Source organism: Leopardus geoffroyi, chromosome B2 (assembly GCF_018350155.1).
Source record: "Leopardus geoffroyi isolate Oge1 chromosome B2, O.geoffroyi_Oge1_pat1.0, whole genome shotgun sequence".
In the NCBI taxonomy this organism is placed as follows: Eukaryota; Metazoa; Chordata; class Mammalia; order Carnivora; family Felidae; genus Leopardus; species Leopardus geoffroyi.
The window spans coordinates 141,470,079-141,496,637 of NC_059332.1; the positions used below are offsets into that span (position 1 = coordinate 141,470,079).

Genomic DNA, 26,559 nt, shown 5'->3' on the forward strand with positions numbered 1-26,559 from the left:
GACATTAATGTGCTGATTTAGAAATGTAATGAGTTAAAGATTTTTAAAAAGACCTGTTACTTTTGCTTGTTCTACTTTATATTAAGACTCAGGGGAGAACTTTCTAGATGTCAGATGTATTTGTGATTTATTAATTTTTTAGGGCTTTATTCTGGATAGGTCTCTTTCATCTGGAAGTATCTCTGGGTCCATTTGCAAGGTTTATTACTCAGCTGACGGGTTTTGTGGCAGAAAGGTGTTTCTCTTGTACAGTTGTGCTTTGCCTAGCCTGTTGCTTTCTGTAGTGATACAGAACAGAGGTGTCTGTACAAGGGTTGAACGTGAAGAAATTCCCACTTGGCAAATGATCACAGATGATGAATGAGATAAAGCATCCGGTGGTAGCATCCCAGCTTCTGGGGCTAGATGTAATGAGAAATCACCCAGTCCTTTTCTACCCAAAAGAAAGCATTTTAGTTTAAATTTGGAAAAGGCGGACTTTATTTCCACCAGCAAATACAGTATGGGGATGGAGATATATATTGATTAGGGTAGTGGCTAGATTATAGGGAATCGTGTTGATGCCTGTAAAGAACTTGTTTTTTGTTTTGTTTGTTTTTTTTTTAATGGACAATAGCCTAATTCAAATGAGGTTTTCCTTATAAACTAAAAGAGTACATCTGTGCAAATCAGTTTTTATATTTCTTTTTTATTAAAATATTTTGATTTGAAGAATTATTATTGCTTCATTTTTGTTAAGTTTCATTTAAGATGGGAGTTCAGGCTAGCCAGGATTTTAATTTGAATTTCCAATGTTTTACATTAAGTAATATTTTATCACTTGTAAACGTTCGAGGACTAGCATTTGTAATCAGCGTTCTACGTGACATTAGCCATGCATACTCTACCCGTCTTTAAGTCATGTGCAGCCTTAGAGAAGAAGGTAAGTGCTGGCCGCAGGGTGTAGAGTATCTCTGAAGCCGATGAACATGTTTTTGACGTAATGTTTTAGCTTTTACATCCGTGATGGGAGGTGGGTGAAATCGGTTGTGGTCATCTTCTAGTCGACGTCGGGGTGCTCACTGTCTAGTTACTTGGTTTTCGAAAGAAGGAGAGGTGATGGGTTCTGCGTCTTGCGTTGTAAGCTTTTCTTCTTTAGCGGACGCCTGAGCTTGGTGAGCATGTACGCGTGTGTACGCATGCAGGGGAGCAGCGCTGACAAACGTAATGTTTGCTGGATATTTGGAAATTAGCTTGCAGTTTTCGGAAATTTCAGTGGACTCACGGGAAGCAGATGGACAACGAATTCCACTTTTTTCCCTCCCCCAGCTTTTTATTGTTTTTAGAGAAGCCCAGCTTCGTAGGGGTGCCCCTGGCTGGTGATGTGATGTGTGCCGTGCTGCAGGTTGGAAAGGCTGCTATAAATCGATACAGATTTTTTTTTACGTAGTTAGAAGAACAGTTGGTGGCGTGCTGCTTTCTTTGTATCCACTGGAACTTTGGAGTCGTTCACTAGGCTGTGCTGCTTTTCATGGCTCTGCACGGAAAGGGAGTGTCGACGCTCAGCTGGCTCTGCAGCACCGTTAGGGAGGGAATGAAATGCGGAAGTCCCAGAAAACCCGATGGAAGAGTCGGGCTCTGGGACGGTGCTTTTTAAGCTGAGTGTTGAAAAGGGGGCTGACAGCATTTCGGAAAGTGAACCGATCTGTTCATCAATAGTCCCAAGTTTTTCTGAATTGTTCTATTTGAATACTTTTAATGACTTGCTTTCTTCCTCCATCTTTTCCGTGTCTAATTTGTAAGAGGATTTACAGTTAGTTGTTTATGACACAAATTTTCTTATGTGCTAACAAAAAAAAAAAAAAAAGAGAGAGAGAGAGAGAAAGAAATGCCCCGTTTGGTATTTTCTTTCAGTTTTTGTAACTAACTCACAGGTAAATAAGATGCTGATTGATGCAATAACATTTCACTAAGCTTTTTTTTAGAGAACAAACTTTCCTGGTTTTGTGGTGAGTATATGGAAGTGTCAGTTACTGAATGAAGGACAAACCATAGATCAGCTGGTGTACCTAGCCACCACCCTCCCGCACCTGCTGCCAACCTGTCAAAACGAAAACTGGCTCTATTTAAATGGATTTTAGCATGCCACTTTTCTTTTAACAGGCATCGTTTGTGTAGAAAGTTTGCGTACAGGCTTGACTAACGCGTGTTTAGCTATGTTATACACAATTAAGGTCATCACAGTTTGGGGGCAAGATTTGTTGGTATTCTCCATGGCTCTAATATCATGTATTTTTAGTATTACCTCTTTTAAGTAGTTTAGTTCTCCCACTTGGCTAAGTTGATACTGTAGGTACCATGAAACTATATTGTGATTATATCTGAATTTGCTGTTGGGTAATTTGTAGATTTATGCTGCATTTTTGATTCATGTGTCAGTGATACAAATCTTGTCTTTTAAAGGCAACCCATCGTATGTGTAACCTGTAGCTTATAATTTGGAACTAAGTTGTGGGTCTTCCCTTTACATTTTAAAAAATGTGGTATACGATTCTACCGTATGATTAAGTCTTCGTTTATTATATATGTGACTATTAAGAAGGAACTTCTCCAGTCGTCCTTTCTTAATCTTTCTGATTATATTGGGATAGATTTTGTAATATTTTCTGTATGTGTGATCTTTTCTTTAGCATGTTTGTTATGCAGTTCAGTTTCCATTATGAGAAACCAAGGTATTTCCAGTATCCTTATGCTAGATCTGTAATTTGATATCTCAGTAAGTTGTCCTCCCACCGTTGTTTGAACTGCTATCTGTCTGTATTTGCATGTCATTAAATTCTTGGTGATCTTCAGGAGCTAACGCAGTTATGTTTTCCAGCTGACTTGGATCCTAAGATCATCCACAGTAAAGCAAATACCTCATAAATTAATACTTGTCCTCTTGTTGTCTTGGGGCCATGACCAGTGATATTTACTTATCACTTAATTCCCTCAGACCTAAGCTCAGAACAAATCTTTCTTAATAATGTCCACTCACTGCTCTCCCTCTTAATCAACAGCCTTTCCCCATTGAGTTGCATTAGCTTCCATACCTTGATATTACCATTATTAACAATTCTTAGCATCTAGTAGATATTAAAAGTAGCTTGCAGAACTCTCTCTCCTTGGAATATTATCACTTAAAATTTGAGCACATTGGGTAGTTTTTCCACCTCTAATATTGATATGAAAGGAAGCCAGCATTTAAGCAGAATACACAGTGGAAGGCCAGAAAAATGCTACAACTTACTAACGCTTTATTTTATAAACATTGAGTAGATCTCAATGTCTATTTTAAGATAACCCCTCCAAATATTATTTAATACACTTTTTTTTGTTGTCTTTTGTTACATTTTCATTGCTTGTGCCATTTACTGTTTATCTTTTTATTACACTTATTTTTATAGCTGTCTTGGCTCCCCTGTTAGAATAGGATCTTTTCAGAGTATTTATGATGTTTATTCAGTAGTATTTTCCTAATAAGATTTTAGGTAAAAACTTCCAACCACGTTCTTCCTCCAGTTTCAGAATTTTGTTTTCATTGCTTAAGGGATTTTTTCCAAGGTATCAAATTGATATCAGTAGAGCCTATGTTCTCTGATGCTCCTGAGACTAAAGGATTATAATGAGGTATCTGTATTAGCAGGGTGGGTTTTTCCTTAAAACTGTTTTATTATAAAATGACATTTGACTTGAACCTGGTAGCCTTAAACTTCTAGAGAAGAAGTGGGCACTTTCGGATAATTGAGCTAAAAATAGTGTGAAAACATTCTTTTCTTAGTAATACAGGTTTTTTAATTGTAAAAATAAATAAATTGACGGGAACGATAATAATAATTTCAGTAAGTGCGGCACAGATATGTTGTTAATAAAATGTGTATAAACATGGATACAGGGAAGTAAACAAACAAAAGGTTTGATTTTCTCCTTCCAAGTAAACAGTGTTTTCCCCTCCAGGGATCTGAAGAGCTGTCCTTCTCAGGTTGGCAGTCAGTGATCTGGTTTCTTCTTCGCAGAGGCCTCCCACCAGTTTGTGTTTCAGATAGTAGGCCCGTTATTTGGTTTGCCTCAGATGCAGAATAAGATCAGCCCCATTCTAACAGACTTTGAGAAGGCCCATCAGGTCATTAAAAATCTCCTTCTGACCCTTTCTTCTTTAAATAGGAAATATCTAAAGAGGTCGACCTAAAAAGGAATTTTTGTATCTTTCAGAGTTTACTAAAAAACCCTAAATGTCGCGTGGAACAGTGCTTATGGCACCTTTGTTGAAGTTTGCAATTAGAAGGGAATATCGAGGTTTAGATAAAACACATGTCTTTTGGCCCTTTGTGAAAGGAAGGAGGTAGTAAATGCCGGTTTTTCTTTGAAATAGGGGGTGTTAAACAGGATATTGGAAGCCTGAAAGGGTATGGTTGGAAAACTGTTATTACCAAGAATATTCTTTGGGGGTTAGGTATTAGCAACAGAGCCTACAATGATCTGCCTTCCCTGAAAAAGAATACCCTGTGTGTGTTTGTTTTTTAAATCTTTAATGGCACTTACGTTGGATAGTGGTAAAAGGTCGTGTACTTTGACAGCATATATGAATATTGATGATATGTTAATAGGGACATTTTAAGTGTTGTAGATTTGATAACACAGTTCCTGTGAACAATCGGAAACTGTTAGAAAAAGCTAGGTGAAGCGTTTTTTAATTTTTTTTTTTTTTTTTTTCAACGTTTATTTAGTTTGGGACAGAGAGAGACAGAGCATGAACGGGGGAGGGGCAGAGAGAGAGGGAGACACAGAATCGGAAACAGGCTCCAGGCTCCGAGCCATCAGCCCAGAGCCTGACGCGGGGCTCGAACTCATGGGCCGCGAGATCGTGACCTGGCTGAAGTCGGACGCTTAACCGACGCGCCACCCAGGCGCCCCAGGTGAAGCGTTTTTTAACTGGGTTTTGCTTTTCACTAAGTTTTCAACCCAATTGAAAACACAAATTGTTAAAGTGTTCTTAACCTGTTAGGTGGCAGGTTTTTGCAAAAGTTGAAATCTACCAGGTTAGAATTAGATGTTTGGCTGCTGAATGAACTCTTCCCAAACTTTTTTTACTTGTATCTTGAGCTCGATTTAAATGGGTTTCAGTAAAAGGTTAAGAGGATAGCTGTCTTCCGTTGATTGATCCTTCTCAAATCATTCTGAACATTTAAAAAATTGTAAGTTGTTGTCACTTTATTTCAGTATTGAAGCACTGATAATTCCTGTGTGTAGCTGGCGACATCAGCTGTTTGTGAGTGTTTCTAAATGTTAGTAGAGTTCGTGGAGTTGGGGAGTTAGGGAAGAGGTGACCGGTGAGCAATCATGGAAGGGAGCAGGAAGTTCTGTGATGGATGGAGCCTTGTCAGGTAGAGTATCTGAAGATACCCCTTCATCAGTGGCATAGTTTCCAAACTGAAGGTACAGACACATTTTGATATCTTGGCAAAGTTTTAAGTGGAACACGCAATAGTTGGAATTCTTACGTAGGATTTACCATCTTCTCAAAAATAATTTTAGTAACTGGTCTATTCCATATGGAGACCTTAATTCTTTTTGGATTAAGGTTGAGAGAAACACGTGAAGACCTTACTTGAAAGTTCGAATTTAGGAACTTAGGAAAAGTGGTAGTGACTTTGACAAATGTTATTTTCCAACATGGCTCATTTCTTTAAGATGTGATGTTCTATAATTTTATCCCTTAGACTACATTTGTGATATTGGCAGTCATTTTGAAAATAGAGGATAATACTTGAACAAGGCAAGAAGTAGTAGGAAGCGGGAAAGTAGGTTTCTCCTTCTTTCAAAACAATCTTCCACTTAAATGTTTGTTCTGTAAATGAATACCCAATAAAACCTCACCAGTTTGGATTTCTTCCAGGTAAAAGCAGGTTAAATATATGGAAAGTTTGAATAAATTAATATTTAAAAAGAACTAGAGTTTGCTTTTAAATAACTGAAGTGTTTGTGTGCAAAGTGTTTCTAAATTGAGATCTTCAGCCCTGTTGAAATAAGTGGATAATTCTAAATTTATTATAGCTGAGATATTTGCTTAGTGGCAATATGTTATTTTAAAAGATTTCGTTTAATTTTTAAAAACACTGTAAGCATACCCCCTGCAAACTTGTTCACATAACATTCTAAAGGTTTCCGTTTAAAGTATGGGGGAAATGAATTTCAACCCATTTTATGGGACTGTCAGTTCTAAAAAAATTAATGAAAGAGGACTATAAAAAATAGACACTGGACAAAATTGGAGATGAAGAGAGACTGAAACATAACTGATTTGCAGGATATTGGTTTTGATAATAGAAAGATAACTATGATCTATAGTTGATAAATGAGGCTCATTAAGTAAGGGATGAAAAATGCAGATGTTCCTGGCTGATAGAAAAGTCAGCATACAGGATTTGCCCTAACAAATTAGCGATGGGAAGGTTTTGAGCCAGCTTGCTGCTCTTCAGATGACCTGGGGGAGGCTGTGGAGCCTTCTCTGTGGCCCCACAGGCTGGGCGCATACAACTCCCAGGTGTGTCCACAAAGAGCCACCGAACCACACCTGGACACATGAGCCTCTCCGACAGATGAGCTGTCCACAAGAGGGAGAGCAGTCGTGTTTGTCTTCAGTACAAAGCACGGAAAAACGGCATGTGGGAAATTCTTGCATGGGGGCTTGGGTAGGACAGGTGGTCAAGCCAAGCCGCACAACAACTTCGGGTTTTAATTTTAGTTTTTATGCCAGGACTGACGTGCAAAGGTACCTTTTCTCATTCGACCCTGCCGAAGGCAGGCGTGTTGAACTAGAAAGCCTCCTTCCTCCTTTCTTCAGGGTGCTGGTACCCAGAGGGGTCAGTGGGCTTCCCCCAGTTCTGCAGCCATGGCCAGGGTAAGGGGTTGAATGCGTTTTACTTTGTGCTAGCCAAGTTAGGTGGGAAATAGATTTTAATTTACAAATTTCCTCTTTGTAGGTAACTGAAGGCATACATGTAGGTTATATAATAAGAGCTCTATAAGCAGCAGGAGCTCATAGTAGCGTTTGTGGACTGGTTAATTGCTTTTATTTTTCTTTTCGAATGGAAGTAACTATTTTTGATATTAACCATCAGCTTGGGAGAGGAAATAAATACATGTAGAGAGCAAAATTTTTTATTCTTCCCTCACAATGTAGGGTTTTAGAAGTGTCTCTCTCTTCCTCATCTTTTTCTTTTGCCTTCTTTCTCTAAATCGTTGTAAAATAACTGAATGGTCTTGTTTTCTTTTGTTTGGGTCAAGAAATTTTAGCTGAAAATTGTTACTGTGTGAAAGAAGATTATTGACTCAACAAGCCTTCAATTTTCCGTGAATAACACTCCCACCCCCTAGCTTCAGGAACACGCCGTGCATGCATTCTATTTTAAAATACAGACTGTAATTTAAAACAGGCAGTTTGATGCCCCACTGAACTTTGTTTAAGCCTGGAATAAAAGAGGGGGAAAAAAAGCTTTAAGCTACAAAAAAGTGACTAAGCTTTCTCAACCACTTTTCTTCATAATGCATTCTATTTAAGAAAAAAAAAAAAAAAAAGCTGTCAGGTACTATTGTTGTCTCCTTCTACAGGACCTAAATTTTATCCAATGTTAGATTGTGGTGTGTGTGCCTTTTCACTTTATTTCATTATCAAGCTATCGTTTGAATTTTTTAAGTGTTCAGAGCAGTGGTCCTGTGCAGTGGAATCTGTGTGCATACATTTGTGCATTTTGTCCCTGTTCAGTGCATGTGAGAACATTAATTCAAAAATTAAATATATAATTTTTAGCATTCAGTTATTGATAGCTAATTTCCTAGAGTTCTCAGATTTATATAGTACCTGATTATTAGACCAGAAAGATAGTAAATAATATTATGGCTAAATATTTAGATCAGATTATTATAAAAATGATTAGCTGGGAGTCGTTTAAATCATTTGCCCTTTTTTTTCCCCTCCCAGAAACAAAATGAGCAGCTTATGATGACTCATATGGAAGGAATGATGACTTTATTGTGATAAAGTAATATATTTTGGCCTGGATACCTGTTCTAATGATGATGGTGAATGGCAAACAGGACTAAATCTTTGTCAAAGTTCTGGCTCGCGTATGCCCTTCAGTAATGACGTCTCCAGCAATGGTTTCCCTCCCATTTTTGGGTGTGATTTGCTTTTTTGTTTTTTTTTAATGTTTATTCATTTTTTGAGAGAGAGAGAGACAGACAGAGCTTGAGTGGGGGAGGGGCAGAGAGAGAGAGAGGGAGACCTAGAATCTGAAGCAGGCTCCAGGCTCTTGAGCTGTCAGCGCAGATCCCAACGTGGGGCTCGAACTCAGGAACCATGAGATCGTGACCCAGCCAAAGCTGGACACTTAACCAACTGAGCCACCCCGGCGCCCTGGGTGCCATTTGCTTTTGAACATACTTAGGGATTTGGAGTTGCCTGATTGAGTCCATAGCTTTATTATGCAGGTTATGGGAGAGCCACAGGTCTTCTTGTGGAGTCTGTCTCTAACTTCTCCGAGATTGCAGAGGGCTCCCTCTCCCTGCTGTGGGATCAGTTTGGTACTTTGACATATTTGAGTGTAGGGAAGTCTTGGGAGAAGGAGAAAGGTTTATCTTGAAAAGTTGAGAAGTACTTGTACCGGGTATCTTTATGACCACCTGGTATAAAGTGGGAGGTAGGAAAAAGAAACAAAAAGGAAGCCGCAGGACAATGAAATCTTATCTTTGTAATGCAAAGTCTAATGCCTTTCCCCACTGGATCAATGGGAACCCAGTGGAGACCATTGTCTGAACCAAAACAATCAGCAGTTGGTTTTAATTTCATGCTGGTGTAAGGACGACCCTGATGGCCTGTATCTGAGGACTCCAGTCACTTCTGACACTCCAGGTTTACATCTGTGTACTAAAAAGTAACTGAGTAAGCACCCTGTGCTTTTTAAACTGAGATTTATCACTAATGGAAATATTAGCAACCCAGGGACATGAAAACCACCATTTGTTCTTGATGAACCCAAGTCAGTTTAATGAAAAATGTCCCTTGCATTTTGTGCCCCCTCCCCCCTTCCCTCCCCCCTTCCCTCCCTCCTTCCCTCCCGTCTCCCTCCTTCTCTCTGGAGCTCCCTGGTTTGATCTGGGTAGAGTGGTATGTCACAAGTCTTCCTTTTACTTGATATTTTATTACTATCTTTGTCAAAGCAGAGTGGTGTCCCCTGAGACAATGGTACATAAGCTGTGCCTGGTCTACAGGTAAATGTCTTCTCTTAAAGTCCAGAATGAGCGAGCACAGCAGTATCCTGCTCCCATCTTAGACTTGTATCCTGATACTGATAATTTTTTTTTTCAAAAATTTCTCATGTAAGGTAGGGATCTTTCATCAGTTTTTATTTTCACCATGGGTGTGGGTGGTTGAGAAGTACAGTGATTTAGTTAACACCTTCTAATGACCCCAAAAGTATGTGATTGGTCTTTTGTAATTATCTGTATCTGGAGAAAATTTGGCTTCAAAATAATAATAATTATGTGTAACAATTTATTGAGCACCATTTTTAAAAGTCTTGGTTTACATAAATAAAACTTTCAGTTAACTAACACTGGAAACTACTAGTAAAAGAATAGCTATGCCCAGAGTCAGGGGTCTTAGTGAATATCGTAGGCGTGAGTTACATGAACTTTAAAGACATGCCCTTCTTGACATGTATTTTGTCTTCTCAAAGCCAGATCCCACCCCATCTTCTATTTTTGAAAGTCTGGTACTTTCAGGTTACCTAGACAAGTGAATTGTTCCCTGCCTTTTATTTATGCAAAGCCTTTATTTTCAAAATGCCTTCATTACCACTGGAGGCAGGGAGACGACTTAAGAGGTTAGTGTATTATCTCGCTAATGAGGTTGAGTCAGATTATTAAAAAGTGATGGCAGTGAGAATGCAGAGGAGAAAATTGTTGAAATAAAGGGAGGGATGAATGATAGATGCTTTTAAGGTTTTTAAGCTGAGTGGCCAGGAGATGACAAACACAGGGGTGATGTGGTGGTGGGAGTTGGTTTAGGGAGAAAAGAATAACCCAGAGATTTTATGAGATTTTATGAATAAATCTGCTGGAATTCTAAAACTCCTAAAAGAAAACACTTCATCTTTGTTACCAAAAGCCTTATTTTTTGTATAGTTCTTTTATATAAGAGTTAAAATGTCATAAATAGATACTGATGTTGAAAGAATGGTAGTGGTGGCTATAACTGTACATTTCACTAAAATTCTCGGAGATGATTTGAAGAATATTGGAACAGAGTTTGTGTAAACAACTCAGCAGATTGTACCAGAGCGTTGCTAGCTCTAACATGGAGTAAGACAGAGTGCCATCTCAAAAATAGATGAAACTATATATAATTCAGTTAGGACTCATGGCTGGTCCCATTGCCTTTGTTTTTAGGAGAATCCAGTTTATATCCTAATATGCTCCTTGGGTGGGGCCAGGTGACTTTATTTGGCTTTGTTTGGCTTACTTTGGAATGATTTAGACTTTGTTCTGGTTGCATTTCATTCTGGAGGGGGCATCCCTTAGTTTCATGTATCTCGTTATGATTTCTCCTCTTCTGAAACTTATTTTGAGTATGTGCATTTATGAGTCTACTATACAAATTTCACGTTTTTACTTGTTTGTTTGTTTTTCTTTTTTGAGGCTATGTGACTATGCGAGGGGGCGGGGGAACCTGGTTTTTCACATGCTATTTTTGAAAGCTGTTCTTTTTTATTGTGTAATAGCGGTTACTCCTTTGAATACCTTGAGTTTCTGTGATACATTTAAATCCCAGCAGAGGAAATAGGGCCTTAGGGAGATTACCATGAACTCTGAGCAGATTTCTCTTGGTGTTTTAAAATTAAACCCCTCCCTCCCTTTTTTTCTCCCAGTGTTTAAAGCACTGTCATTTCACTTCCTGCATAAAGAGCAAAGGTTTAATATTAATAAGTTATTAAAATGTGTGTAGTTTTACGTATTTTGCTTCAGATTTTTTTAAAGCTCTACTTCCCAGATGTGAAAATAAAGACTCCACAATGGCAGGAAACGGGACTCAAAGTCCTGGCAATGGTGGAGTCCCAGTGAACCCATAGTTCATCCCTTTACAGCAGCTTTCTGCGTGCACCTGTCCTAGAACACACCTGAGTGCCCTTCAACTTTAGTTTTCAAACCTAAGACCTTCTCTCTTTTGAAACACTGTTTTGCCAATTTAGATGAAAATTATGAGTGTCCTTGAATAAATACGAATATGTTCAGATTTTCCCAAGTGGTTTTGCTTTTTTGGAGTTACTCTATTTGTCTTTCCTCAGCTAGCGTGCCTAAATGTTGACATCCTCGATTAATGCAGAAGGTTTCACTTTACCCAGAAAAACTCAATTACGTTTAACAGTCATTTATTGATTGCCTCCTGTGTTTAAGATTTTATGTTAGGTGTAGGAATAACATAAAAATAAAATTTGGATTAGCTTATTAGTGTTCTTTCCTGTAACACACTCAGCAATAAGAAATCCACAAGAAAACAGACCTATATTCAGAATGCCTGTTATTGAAAAGACTATCTTCTCTTTTTATCTTCAGAGAACCATCTATAAAATCTGCAAAATTCATACTTTTAGCAAGTGTAATATCACAGAGATGTTTTGCCATTGTGGAAGTTTGGGATATTTGAAAAGGTAAGAGCACTGACAGCTATATCAAAATGAAGTTAGCCTTTTCTGCAAGGGTGGCATTTAGTCCCATATTAGAAATGCTTGTTATTTTAGGGGAAGAACATTACTGCCACACACTTTTGTCAACATTTGGTGTGGTAAAGTAATGATTCTGCTGGCTTTCTTGAGGGATTTCATGAGGGATCTTATTATTTCTTCTACTTTTCTTCCCTGGCTTAACATTCATTTTTCTGACTTAATTTCTACTTTTATAAGGATGAAAACAAGATATTAAAGTTCTAGCCACCTTTGATATAATTCTGGCCCTTTCTGGGGGTATCAGATTTTAAAAAGTGTATCTAAATAGGCACATTATGGTTCACAAAGCACATTCACGCGTACGCTCAGTGTAGTTTTATTGCCTAGACGCTTCACCTTTACCCCTGTGGATTACATGCGATAGAACGTAAATAAAACTTCTTGTGTGGTACTTGCCTTGTGTGTCAGCACTCGTAAACGTCACTTTCTTACATTTGTTTGCCCCTCCTCTTTTGAAACTCACTTAGCTGCCCGTGCCTGATAGGGTTGCCAGTCTACCAGACTTCCCCGAGATTCAGTATTCCCTTCCTCCGGATGAGGAAACCCGGAACAGAGACTTGGTAGAGTCCCGGCGATTGTGGCAGCTGACTGTTGACTAAAACTTTATCTCCTTGACTCCTCGCCCGTTAGACTCCGTTATTGGACCTCCCCGTATGTGGACCTCTTCGGATAGAGTGTGTTGGTGTGAATACCACTGGGATTCTTCCGCATTCATTTGGATTCTGTGTTGTTCATTTTTATTTACCACATAACAGAAGAACGTGTATATGTGAAAACTACATTAAATACGTTGTAATTCAAAACAATGCTAAGGGGCTCTCCCAGCATTATGGTTAGAGTCGTGTAGGTAACTAAATGGCTTTTCCTTGCTCTTTCCAACTTGTGATATTATCAGGGAGTGGTAGAATCACCTAAAAGAAGATAAAGAAAAGAAAAGGCGTGAGAAAAGGCATGGATAGAAATCTACTCTGGTTTTAGTGAAGTTGGCCTTAGATAGACTCCTTAGATTTTGCGAAAGGTTTTCGCAAAGAACCCTAGTGGTTGTCCAGGAATCACCAGCTGTGACTGATAAACACACCTTTAGTGGGAGACTAAAGGTGGGGAATTAGGTAAAACAACTTAAGATATCCTCCTAAGTCAAATATGTTTCCCTCCCTCTCTATCCCTAATACACATACAGAGAGGAGAGGAGGGGGATCAAGGGGGCATAAATAATTTTATTAATATAGAAAACACACCTTTTGGAATTCTCTGCCTTTTTTCATCCCAGTTGATTAGATGGCATTCAGTAAGTATGTCGTTTTGAGTCAGGTGGTGTTTTGCAAGGGGAACATCCTGGAAGTATCTTACTTTGGATTTTTAGTCCTGCTCTTTGAGACCATGGTATTTATTGATGTTTAAATTTTTTTTTCAATGTTTTTATTTATTTTTGAAGGAGAGAGAGACAGAGCATGAGCGGGGGAGGAGCAGAGAGAGAGGGAGACATAGAATTTGAAGCAGGCTCCAGGCTCTAAGCCGTCAGCACAGAGCCTGATGTGGGGCCCGAACCCACGAACTGTGAGATCATGCCCTGAGCCGAAGTCGGTCGCTCAACCGACCTAGCCACCCAGGCGCCCCTATTGATGTTTAAACTGTGCATCCCTTGGGATGCCTCAGGCGGCTCAGTCAGTGAAGCCTCCAACTTTAGCTCAGGTCATGATCTCCCCAGTCAGAGTTCAAGCCCCGCGTCAGGCTCTGTGCTGACAGCTCAGAGCCTGGAGCCTGTTTCGGCTTCTGTGTCTCCCTCTTGCTCTCTGCCCCTCCCCTGCTTGTGCTGTTTTCCTCTCTCTCTCTCTCTCTCTCTCTCTCTCTCAAAAATAAGTCAACATTAACAAAAATTAAAAAAAATAAATTGTACATCCCAAATAGGGAACGTTTGCCGATGCTTATTTAATAAATCCAATATATTTAGCCAGCGGTAGTAGCTAGTGAAAACGTACCTGGACAAATTGTAGAGGAAAGGAATATTAGTTTATAGTGATAAATAGGTCAATATATTTTACTTTTCCCAACATATTTTATGAACTATCTTACCATATCCCTTGTGTGTGATACTCACCATCACCAATTTTACTTTTGAATATATTCACAAACCCAGTTTCTCATCAATACAACAAAATTATATGAAGTTTAATATAATTCATTTTTTAGCCTCTCTGAAGTTTTTATACTATGGTATTCTAATATAAAAAGTATGACCCAGGGGCGCCTGGGTGGCTCAGTCGGTTAAGCGGCCGACTTCGGCTCGGGTCATGATCTCGCGGTCCGTGAGTTCGAGCCCCATGTCGGGCTCTGTGCTGACAGCTCAGAGCCTGAAGCCTGTTTCGGATTCTGTGTCTCCCTCTCTCTGACCCTCCCCTGTTCATGCTCTGTCTCTCCCTGTCTCAAAAATAAATAAAACGTTAAAAAAAAAATTAAAAAAAAAAAAAAGTATGACCCAGACACTATATAACTTAACGATTGAAATTTAAGACTATAGATTTCTTCATCTACAAAAGTGTTTAAAAACACCTTGGAAGACTCTGTCAAAAATAAGTAAACTTAAAAGAAAATTTCTCTCTCTCTCATTCTCTCTCTCAAAAATAAATAAACATTTAAAAAAAAAGAAAAAAGGAGGGGTGCCTGGGTGGCTCAATTGGTTAAGCGTCCGGCTTCGGCTCAGGTCGTGATCTCGCCCTTTGTGAGTTTGAGCCCCGCGTTCGGACTGTGTCCTGACATGACAGCTCGGAGCCTGGCGCCTGCTTCGGACTCTGTGTCTCCCTCTCTCTCTCTCTGCCCTTCCCTTCCTCACATACTTGTCTCTCTCAAAAATAAATGAACAGTAAAAAAAAATGAAAAAAAGCAGCTTGGAAGAGGTATTCTTCTAACATGTGTCCCTATGAATGTGTAAATAAATTTGTTTATTTTTAAATAAACCAATGGCCACTTTTAACTGAAAGAGTCCTGTTGTGACAGAACATTTTCATTTCCTATGATGTTTTTACATAGAATTTATAACCCATGTGTTTCTAAATAGAATTGAGCTGACCTGCACTAAAGCATTTCTATAAACTGAGGCTACTCAAAGTGGAATACAAATTTAAAAAAATGGCTAAAAATGGAGAAGTAAACAAACCATGATAATACAGTTACCACAAATCACTATTAAATTTAAGGCTGTGGGGTGCCTGGCTGGCTCAGTCCATGGAGCCCGTGACTCTTGATCTCAGGGTTGTGAGTTCGAGCCCCACATTGAGTGTAGAAATCACTTAAAAATACGACCTTAAAAAAAATAAATTTAAGGCTGCATTCCTGACTAGGTAGAAGGGGGAAAAAGTAAGGTTGCGTGATTATTAACATAAACCGAAGGCATCATTTCTTGAAGTGGAATATCACCTTTATACTTTTGTAAGATAGTAAAATCTTTTATTTTGTGAAAGGAAATAGTCTGTAAAGGAACACATAAATATTCCTGTGAAAATAGTGAATAACGATGCCAAAATACGGGTTTTCTATTTTTTTTATAGCGTTAAGTTTTTTCATTTTATTTGGGATAATTGTCTAGAACTTCAGTTTGGCATCTTGTTACATAAATAAGTGAACGAATGATTGGCTGTTTCTTCTATAACTTGCTTAACTGTCACAATTACAAATCCAGCAACTCTGTCCAAAGGAGTAGCTTACTGAACCCATTTTCATTTCAGAGTTTTTTTGAAGACAGTAATTTTGTAAGCATAAAATATGTAGCAGGATGAAAAGTCATTTAATAAATAAGTACTTCAGTTGTGAAGTAAACCTTTCTTTGTTTTGACGCATAGGTGACAATTTGTAAGTTGGCATTTTTCTGTTGTATGTCTTTATGGGAGAAGATTGTTCATCTCTGAGTTACAAGATTTGGGCTCACGATTAATTGGTTATTCTGGCGAGGGTCTAAATTTTACCATGCAAACATTCCACTAGTGACTTAATAGTTATAACTGTTGCAATATTTATCTTCTGGCAAAGCTTAGGGATTTTTTTTTTATTTTTGTACCTGTTGACCTGAGTACATCATAAAATTGGAGATGTGTTCCTCAGGACAAAAAGGTGAATCCATAAACTGTCTAGCTCCTTCAGAGTTTGAGTGGAAGGAGTGTGATGCTCGTGTGATTCCTCCACTTCTCCCCCCTAGGACTGGGCCTGGAAGAATCTTTGGTCCAACCGTGTGTCGGTTGCTATGCTTTATACTTCAGAAGGAATGGACGTGGACAGCAAGCAAGCCAGTGACCCACCCAGTAGGGGACAAGGATCTTGACACCAGTCTTGATTTGAATCCACAACTATCTTTGGCTCTTGGCCATTCGTCAATCTTTAGGGGGAAGGAGAACAGGGGTCTGTTGGTTGTTAGAAAGGGGCAGCTGTATCGTGCTCCTGTTGTTGTGAAGGAATTAGATTTTTTTTTGAGACCCCAACCATGTGACAGAACTCAACAAGAAGATAATTTAACATCCTTTTATTCTTAAAAAATAGTAACAGTATATATAGGAAAACTACCTCTGTTCATTTGTAGGCCAGTCTTGTTGTTTATAACTCCCTTTAAGTGAAAAAGCTCAAGTATGGTCAATTCCTCCTTATGGAGACTTCAGGAACATTAATTCTCTCGTATTTCATTACCTCTAGGAAAATTACCTGCTCAAGATTTTGGGCTTCCACTTTTAAAAATAGTACAGCTACAAAATCATGAAATAGCACTGTCAATGTCAGCTTTATTTATTTATGTGGTTATTTTTTTAAAGACACAAAAAACCCCTGTAAATTGGAAAATTGTTTCCCTTCAGAGGGCTTAAAAAATATCTTGAGTTTGTTGGGATTAGATTGGGTGGCAGTCAGGGTAGCTGCTCTTGTGTAGCTGAAGTGCACAAATCGATTTTGCTCCCTTAGCTGCCTGCTTGTGCCTAAAACAATTTTTGACAAATGCCAGAGTTTCACAAATGTAGGAGTAGCAGTTATAGAGGTGGTTTTGCGAGTCCCTTGGAACAGCCATGCACATCTTCAGTCACTCTTAATTTGAATGAGAAAGGGGATGGGAGAAGCTATTTTTATTTTCTCCTGGGAGCAAGAGAAAAGGAGGCGGAACTCTGTACCATGTAATTTTAAAAAAGAAAAAAATCAGAGTCCATTGAGATCCTTTCTTGTTTACTTTTTGTTTTACTCTTGCTGTCTCCCAGTGTGTTTGACTAATATAAGTCTTCCCCCAGGAATATGAGAATATGTGGTACAGTCCGCCTCATAACCTTCCTGGATATTTTTATAATTTATCATCAGCTGACACCGCCTGGGTAGAATATTCTTACCACTCCCTCTGGCTGCTGGAAGTCTGAAATTACATCTTTGTCTTTGAAGTCAGGCATACTGTTAGCGTTGCTATGGTGACAGGGTGGGTAATGGCGTCCGCAGACTGGAGATTGGTATTTAGCGTTTAGACACTGCTGTACACAAGGCCCTGATTTTTAGAGTGGTTACTGGACTATTCCCTTTGAGTAAATGTTTAAAAACTACACTTTTACATGGTCTTACTAGATTAATAGTCATGGTTTATTTCATTTTAACTGCAAGGATAAAAGCATTATTCCATTAAATGGGTAGCTTTTTTTCTCTCTTGGTTTATGCATTATTAACACAGGCTTTCCTGTTTTGCTTGTAACATTTTATAGGCTTTTTCAAACATGCAGTCAGATTTGCTCGGTCGCTCTTTTAGTTTTTGGTCTTAACCCATTATCTGCTTGGTCTTGCGTGATTTCAGAGGAGACAAAGTTCTAAGGAACTAAGCTTTTAAAATATTAAAAATGAAGAGAGAGAGAGAGAGAGAGAACACGCACGTGTGTGTGTGTGTGTGTGTGTGTGTGTGTGTGTGAGTTACTCTGTATATGGCATCGTTGATTGACCAGTCTTTGCCCATGAATTGCAGCAGTAACTTTCTTTTTAAATGGTTTTGTTTCAGGTTTCTCTCTAGCCCCTCTCCTGTGCTATACCCTCACAAAGGAGGTCAAAGGAAAGATTGTGTATGGTTTGGAGAACTGCAGGACATTTTGAAAAGGTTTTAGTTAATGTAACTTTTAAAGTAATAGTCTCCCAAGTCTGTTTGGTCTGAGACCAGTTACTTATATTACATATGATTTGTTGATTCTTAATTATTTTGTCGTTAGAATAATGGTGGCTCTTAAAAGTTCACATAGTATATGCTTCTAAAATACCATTTTGAATGCCTCAGCATTTGGAGCTTACCGTGTCATAAGATAATTTATTTCTGGTAATTTAAATTGTTAGGAAATTCTTGAATTTGGGTTTGCTTCTGTCCTCTTGAACCACATGAGAGAAATCTAAATCCCTTGTCTCAGTCATGGCTGTTCACATATTTGAAGGTAGTTTTCATTTTACCTGGGTTTTCACTAGGCTAATTAGTTCCTTTATTTTCCACCTTGTGTGGCTTCAAATCTGTCACCCTACTCTGAATTCTTTGGTAAACTTCATTTTGTGTAAGTGCCTCCAAATAGGAATCCACAGCCAGGCTGAATACTCTAAAAGTATGGCTGGTGTGGAGCCAGCCTGCCACCAGCTTTGACCTGGACTGTCATGAGGCTGGGGGCTGGCTTTCTTAGCGGCCACATCCCACTCTGGCCCTGGGAGGGGAAGTGCTTGTACTTGAACCTAAGTACAGCCTTCACGCTTACCCTTACTGAGTGCTGTCTTAGCTGCTTTGGGCCATTGGTCAAGCCTGCTAAGATGTATTTAGATCCTGAATCTAATATCTGTTGTATTTAATATAATTTCTACGTTTGTGTCATGTGTTAATTTATCTCTCACTACAACACAATATAAAAAATAAAATAGACTGAATGCAGAACTTTTTGACATTTTGGTTGTTGCCATTCACCCAGGAATAATAAATCTAGAACATCTGTGTGTTCTAGGCCATACCTTACATATCCGTAACACTGTCCTAAGAAGACTTAGAAGCTGGGTGGGAATCCAGAACATTTGGGACTATAGTCCTGTTGTACATATAAAGGCTCTGTAATATTGAAAGTTACATATAACTTGTTAATGAGATAATTTTGTCTTCATCAAACCTGTCTTCTGCATGATAGAAGAAAGTTGACTTTGTAAGCCAGGTCTATTGCCACATCAAGTGACGCATGCTGGCTTCTTCCCTGTAACCGGGAGGAATAGGCAAGATAGACATCAAGAGAAGGTAGAAGAGCCCAGAGGGGCCCTAGAAACAGAGCCTGAATGTCATGGGGCCACGGCAGATCATACTTCCCCCTGGTCTTGGGATCTTTGAAATGAAGGCGTCCCATTTGAGGGGCCTAAAATTTCAGTGAATGAGACTGTTGGTCACATGAGCCCATGGCTTATCCCTTCAGGATGGTTAGTGCAGACGGAAGGTAGTGTGTGTCTGGGGGCGGGGGGTGGGGTCTCCTTTATTTCTGCCTTATTTCTCTGTATTCATCCATGTATCTGACACATGCCCCCGCTTTCCTTTGCATTACAAACCATCCAGGACTGAGGGGCACTGGATACTAGGGAAGTTAAATGGGTGTAGTCTTTTCTAGGGACAGGCTAGTTCCCCCGGGGGGAAGACGTGCACTGAGTACTTGGTATCGGGAAAGAGAGCAGGCCACCTGCTTCTGCAGAACGTGGTGGCTTTGCCTCCTTGCCCACCACTGCCTGCCGGGGAGGAGGGAAGGGTGAGCCTAGTGAGTCATTCAGACCAAAAGACATCCTTTTTTGACTGGGTCCCAGGTCTTTTCATGTAGGCAAGGAGAGTAGGCACACAGGTTTTGCTACAATAAGCTCCTCCTTCCCCCCCTCCCCCGACCTTGCTCCCACCCCTACATCTCTGTCTGCAGAATCCAGGGCTCCGTTTCTGGGCATAGGTACTTGGGAGACGGGGCACTTACAGATTAAGAATTTGACAATGAGTTTTAGAGATTGGAAAAAGAATGCTTTAGAGGAGTGTGGTTCGTGGAGTGACAGGTGGGAAAGACTTCTCTAGAGACTCTCTCTAGGGACAGTATTCCTTTCCTTCCTCATTTGTAGGCCCTGTATGACTGATGGCCATGTAAGCTTCTGCAGTTGGCAGCAGTTTTGGCTTGAATTGGGGTGAGGGATGGGCATGCTCTCACTCGACTGAAACTCTTTTTTTTTTTTTTAATTTTTTTTTTCAACGTTTATTTATTTTTGGGATAGAGAGAGACAGAGCATGAACGGGGGAGGGGCAGAGAGAGAGGGAGACACAGAATCGGAAACAGACTCCAGGCTCTGAGCCATCAGCCCAGAGCCCGACGCGGGGCTCGAACTCACGGGGCCGTGAGATCGTGACCTGGCTGAAGTCGGACGCTTAACCGACTGCGCCACCCAGGCGCCCCTCGACTGAAACTCTTAATGAGTTTCAGTGACTTCTGCATCTCCCCACAAAAAGACAAATACATGAGTGAATTTGGCTGCTGAATCTTGCCCTGTTGATTCTATATCTGTGTCATTTAATATGTTAGCCACTTGCCATATGTTGCTATATAGCACTTGAAATATGACTAGTGTAAGGAACTGAATATTGAATTTGAATTAAGTTTAAAATAGCCACATGAGGCTAATGGCTTCCATTTTGGACAGTGCATTTCTAGCTTATGGATCCCATGTAGGCCTGTTTTTACTACAGAGTGAATTTTGGTAGAATAACAGTGTGCTCGCTCACATTCAGGCTTTCAGTGCATTCTGAACTAGCATTTAAACCTAATCCATTCATACGTGTGTACAGGAGATGGCAGGCACAAAAATAATTTAGGTGTAGAGTTTATCTTTTACGGGCTTTTGGTGCATAGATTGAAAAGCAAGATTTCAGGAGTGAGGGTAATTGCACCTTCACTGGATGATTGCTGTGTGCTCGAGTGCTGTTTCAAAAGTTAGAAAGCTGAAGTACTTCCCTGTCTCTCTACTTGCCTGTTTATCTGTGCTTTCAATGATCTCTATTTACTGGAAATAGTGATTACAGGGGTGGTTACCTTAAGGATGTCTTCTGGATACACCCATCTCCCTTCCACGTGCATGCCAATATCAAGGTCAGGTTCTGCTGTGAGGTCCAAGCCCCTGGGCCCAGACTGTAGGTCAATCAGCTGTGTGACCCACGGGGAGCAGAGCGTATCTCGTGGAGCTCCGGATTCTGCTCCCCTGTGCCGCTGCGCAGGGTTAAGCTGCCGCCTTTGGATGTGAAGCGTAAAGTGTCGTAAGGTCTGCGGTTTGGCATCTTTCTCAGAACTCAGGTATCACATCTGAGAAGCAGCCTGGGGTTCAGCCGATGGTGTTGAAAATAGTTTCCCGTGAGTGTGTCCAGATGATGTCTGCTGATATTCAGGATGTTTTTCCTTCTGTCTAATTGTAAAGGGCATCAGGACGTGTGTTCTCTTACAAGCCTCAGATAGTTTCATGTTTACAGCCTGAGCATAGGTGGCAACTTCAGGGCAGCGTAGGAACTTTCCAACTCTGACTCTTTTTAGGGCTGAGGTCCTCATTTGCCAGGTGAGGAGGGGTCTTGGTGATGGAGCGTGAGGATGGAGGGGTCCCCTGGTATGGAGTCCATCCTGCTGCCCCCCATGTCCCCATATCTCCCGGACAACTAGATTTCTGTGTTGCGTCAGGGGATCTGTATGTGGCCCTGCCTTCCCCTTAGATTTAAGAGTGGTGGCCACTTCTCTATTTTAGTGCTCTGCGTGTTTAGAATTTTCATAAGAACTATATTTTACACTTAAAATAATGTAGTTGGTAGTTTGAATAATGTGTTTCAGGATTTTTTTTTTAAGTGAAAGTCACTTTTTAAAAATAAATGTATTTTAGAGAAAACATGAGCGGGGGAGAGGGGGCAGAGGAAGAGAGAGAGAGAGAGAGAGAGAGAGAGAGAGAGAGTGAGTCTTAAGCAGCCTCCACGTTCAGCGTGGAGCCTGACACGGGGCCGGAGCCCGACACGGGGCTTGATCCCATGACCCTGGGATCATGACCTGAGCTGAAATCAGGAGTCGGATGTCCTACCGACTGGGCCACCCGGGCACCCCGACGTCCCAGGATTTCTGATTCCTTTGTCACCCCCTTCAAAACTCAGCTTTTGCTTGTTGTCTGCATTCACATCCCTGAACACTACACTTAACAGCCAAGGTCAGAGGTACAGCTCGTGTGTGAGATCTGTTTCCTGATAGCAAACGGTTAAAGACCGACTCTTTTTTCAGGGTCATTATCCCACACCTAGGAACATCTTTGAGATTTTAAACCCCACCCCACGGCACTTAAAGAGGAGGAAAAACACCAGGAATGAGTAATAATGATTTTCTCGATACTTGTTTGATCCGATGGCAGTAACGTACACTTCAGCATCAAAAGTAGACGGATGGGCTGTTGTCGCCTGCTGCTCCTGCTTATTCAGTCTATAAACCTAATTTGTCTTATTTATGATGGGAGAAGGGGAATATATGAATTCATCTTACTAAGCAGTTCTTGAGTTCGTGTAGGGTGCTGTTATGACGGATACGTTCTTGGTTTGAGGAAAGAGGAAGAAATACAGAATCCCTGAGATTATGAAGCGCTTTTCAGCAAATATATTTTGTCGTGGTATGTATTTACCCATCTTGTTGGGGGATATTTAAATACTCTCCAAAGGTCTAAAGTATTTCTTTTGAATAATAATTGTTTTTAATTCAAGTCTGGATTTCTCTTTCTTCTTTTGGGAAACAATAGTCCTCCCTCCCTGTCCCTCTTTTGGGAAAAGTCAGTAATCTGGGTAATTTCTATTAAAAAAGCTCTATTAAAACCGAGGAGTGATTGCAGTCCACTTAATGAAGCAAGGCACAAAAGATGATGAGGACAGGAGTGAGAGAGAGGTAGTTCACTAATGAAGCCACTTACTTTTAAAAGGTAAGGAAAAATAAAGCAGCCCTCTTCCCTTGCTTCCAACCTGGTTGTTATCTGGAATTTTCAGTTAAGTAGAATCGTTAACTCCTTATATGTGCTTCAGACTAAACACAAAACCCCAAAGACTATTTAATTATCACACTTTTGTTAATAAGATTATGGGACTTGCATAGAAAAGATACTGTGCAAAATGGAATTCTCTCTTGCGATGGTGAAAATACTTGGTTTGTGTTCTGTTTAACGGTTGGCTCTAATATTCTGCTTTTTAGTCAATGAAGGGTGAAAGCAAGAAAACGAGCATCATTTCGTGCTCTTGGAAAGGTCTTGCCTAATTTGAATTGTTTGTTGTTACAGCGTGTAGAGTTTTGTTCTTAAAACCTCTTAGAAAGATGGATGTAATGTCTTATTTTTCAGGATATTTTCAATAAAATTTTAGCAGTTTACTAAAGTTTTACGAGAAGTCTTTAGAAAAAAAGTGTAACAGTTGCCGAGTTGAGTCGACTCCGTTCCTTCTTTTGAAATATATCCTCTGTTTAAAAAATACAAATTCACCGCCCTCACCCCCACCCCCTGGTAAATAAATAAATAATATTTAAAGCTTTAGATTTCTCCCGCTAGAGTTTTCTTTGTGTATGGTTTAGTGGGTGATGTCTGCAGGAGCAGTGTTAAAAGTGGGAAGTGATTTAACACACCTTTGAGGCATTTGGCCATAAAGATTTTGTTTCTGCTGAGAAAGCACCTACCTATGAACTTGCTGTTGGGGAGGCGGGAGGGGGGGGGGTGGGGTGGGCTGGGGGTGGCGTGAGCACCAGTCTCCGTTCTGCTCCCAGTAGTTCTTTGTTCGGTCACTTTGGGTTGTTCTCAGATCAGGACGGGAAGAGTCTACTTTCCGAATGAGTGAAGTCGAAGTGACTTTCCTGCCCCCCTCCCCCCATGCCCTTCATCAGTCCATTTCTGGCAGTTGTCAGGTTTGCACATCATGTGTCTTTCTCTGGTTTGCTCTGTGGCCGCCCAAGTTCACTGCTTACATTTTCATTCAGGATTGTCTTTGAAGATCGTCCATGTCTTGATTTAAGTGAGAACATTATGTTCATCCCAAACTGCTTTTGTGATTTTTTTTTGAAGCACTATTTCATTTTCCTTTACAATCCCTAAATCTCTTTGCTTAAAAAATAAAAAAAAGGACATTTCTGTTTTCTGATGGGGAATTGGGCTTTGTACATGTGTGATGTGGCATCTGTTTGCATGACAGATGTCCTTTATTGACTCATAGTAAGTTCCCCTGTGTATTAATATAATGGAATTATTGTTCTTAAAATAATTTATCCTAATTTATAGTAAACTAAAATTATATTTTCGTTTTGTAATTATATTAGTGCAACCAGTAAGAAATAATGTGCATAAACTTTGTTTTATTGACAAGCGTATTGCCCTTAAAAGTACTATTTTTGTTTATGAGCAAATGTATTTCGTTTATATGGGTTTGGGTGTGCTTTCCTTCAAGCTTGTTTCCATAGTGCAGCTATTTACTATGGCCTGAAAAATTAAAGCAACAATTTCACTTCTCGTCTCTGCATTTATTACAGGGCAGTTGTCAAATGGGGGTGAAACTAAATTATGCTCTCAGAAGGGGAAAAAAAAATTAGCCTGGTAAACTAGAATAGGATTTGGATTTCCCAAAGTTACAGGGTTTTAGACTCATAGGCTCACAACAGTTTCCTGTATTTTTTAAGGCTTGAATTTATAGGGGGGATTTTGTCCAGTGAAGAAGCAGAATTATTCCCTAAACACTGTATGAAACCAAGCGCCAGGGTAGAGAGCAGAGCTCACGGGATTTACCTGAGTAGTTCAGGGGGCCGCTTTGAAAAACACCATTGCACAACGGGCAGCCTTTTGTTGTTGTTGAAAAGGAACAAATAATTGTAAAATGGAACGTTGGTTTCTGAATTTGAAGTTTTATATGTTCTTGAGGAAAAGGAAAGAAATCACGCCTAGAAAACAGAGACAGAAAGAAACTCCAAACTTCTCAGCTCTTGCCAAGACCTCTCTTGCTCCATACTAAGAGGTCGGAGCCCCTTGTGCTCGAAACGGGCAGAATGTGCGTGCTCTGTGGCCCAGTGCCTGCTGTGTGGGGCTCCTGAGTAGAAACCAAGTACTAAGGTAGTTTTTACATTCAATCAACTGTCTGTCACTGTCACATTCCAAGCCAAAAACTACATTGAAAAATGTGGCGCTGTTCATACAACCTAAGGGGCGTATATCGGAGAGTGGAATGGAAGAAATCACTGGCGAGGACCTTGGGGGGCATGGGGGGGGGCGAAATGCTGACTTAAACAGAATTGTGACCTTGGCCCTTCCATGCGTTCTCAGAGCTGAGGTGACTTCCTGTGCAGGGCATTGGGCCCCGCCTTCCGCTGCTTGCTGGCTGATGCCCATGGGCAATTACTGCCCCTCAGAGCCTCTGCCCACGTGTGGCTCGCCCTGGGTGACGGGGCATGGAGCTGTCCCATCGGCACACGCACCTTGCCCTGCACCTGCTCTTGGTCCATATCTCAGGGTGACCACTTAAGTGACCTCTTGATAGAAGCCTGGTGGCGATCAGCAGCGTTACCGGGAATACCTGAAATTCGGGACGAAGGGCAAGATCATGCGTAACTTTTGTCTCCTGTTGAACGTGAAGTTGATACACGGGTAGTATTTGCTGGGGTTTCTTGAACTGGAAATACATGGGCCCACAAGGCTAAGGAGCAACTCTGTCTGATCTTATAGGAGTGAGATTGTGTTTTCTGAGGAATGTATTTCTGAAAAGAAAAATATTCCATACTAAAGTAAGAAATACCATGTGGTGGGAGCAGCCTGCCAGTTCTTCCTTCTTATAAAAATAAGTCAACTCCACTATGCCGCTCACCCTGTTTTTACTAGAAAGGATGGATATACTGATTTATTTCATAGATAATTTTGTATGTAATGTATATAGTTTCACATACACCTACATTCTTTAAAAATACTCTAAAAGGGTAAATGACATTCAGTAAATTCAGATTTCCTTTTTTGCCTTGTCTTTAAGCAGTTATTTTAAAATTTCAAAATAAAATGAGAGTGAAATGCATCTCAGCGCTTCTCAGTTTTGTTTTTTAGTTTTTAGTTTTAGAAAGTTTTACAGAAATGCGTACCTATGTCCATTGCTTTAGAAGCATTATGTAGTGGGGCACCTGGGTGGCTCAGTCGGTTAAGTGTCTGACTTATCCTGACGGCTCAGGTCATGATCTCACAGTCCGTGAGTTCAAGCCCTGCATCAGGTTCTGTACCGACAGCTCGGAGCCTGGAACCTGTTTCAGATTCTGTGTCTCCCTCTCTCTACCTCCCCCCTACTTGCACTCTGCCTCTCTCTCTCTCTCAAAAATGAAATAAAAACATAAAAAAAATAAAAAAAAAAAAGAAGCATTATGTAGTTACCATAACTTATTTGGCCAGGTTCTGGTTTTTTAGTGGCTTTACTTTATTGAACTGTGTTGTATTCTTGCATCAGGTAAGGAATGTAGAGTTAGATTGGAAAGAAAACAAAGAGACTTAGTGCTTATTGTTCTCTGTTTAGAGAGAGCTTCACTGGTTATTATAACCACACAGGTAATATGTTTTCATTATGAAGTTGAGTTATTATTTTTTGTATCTTAGATTTTCCTTCTCCATATATTCATAGATAATTCATTTCTTTTAGAAAATCAGAGTCCTATCTCTGTACTGTTTTATAATCTGCTTAGAAAACTTAATGTAATTTCTTGTCAGAGATCGTTGTATACCATCA

The 26,559-nt window shown here is 40.1% G+C and overlaps 1 protein-coding gene and 1 long non-coding RNA gene across 15 annotated transcripts in view; both read left to right on the top strand.

Moving 5' to 3' along the window:
• The window catches only part of ARID1B (AT-rich interaction domain 1B), a 454,520-nt gene that overhangs the window by 168,680 nt on the left and 259,281 nt on the right, over window positions 1–26,559 (top strand). The gene's annotated exons all lie outside the window — the stretch shown is intronic.
• Window positions 3–10,689, top strand: LOC123609216. The gene is made up of 2 exons (XR_006717680.1): window positions 3–4,696; window positions 4,935–10,689. It is a non-coding gene; the product is annotated as an uncharacterized LOC123609216 (long non-coding RNA).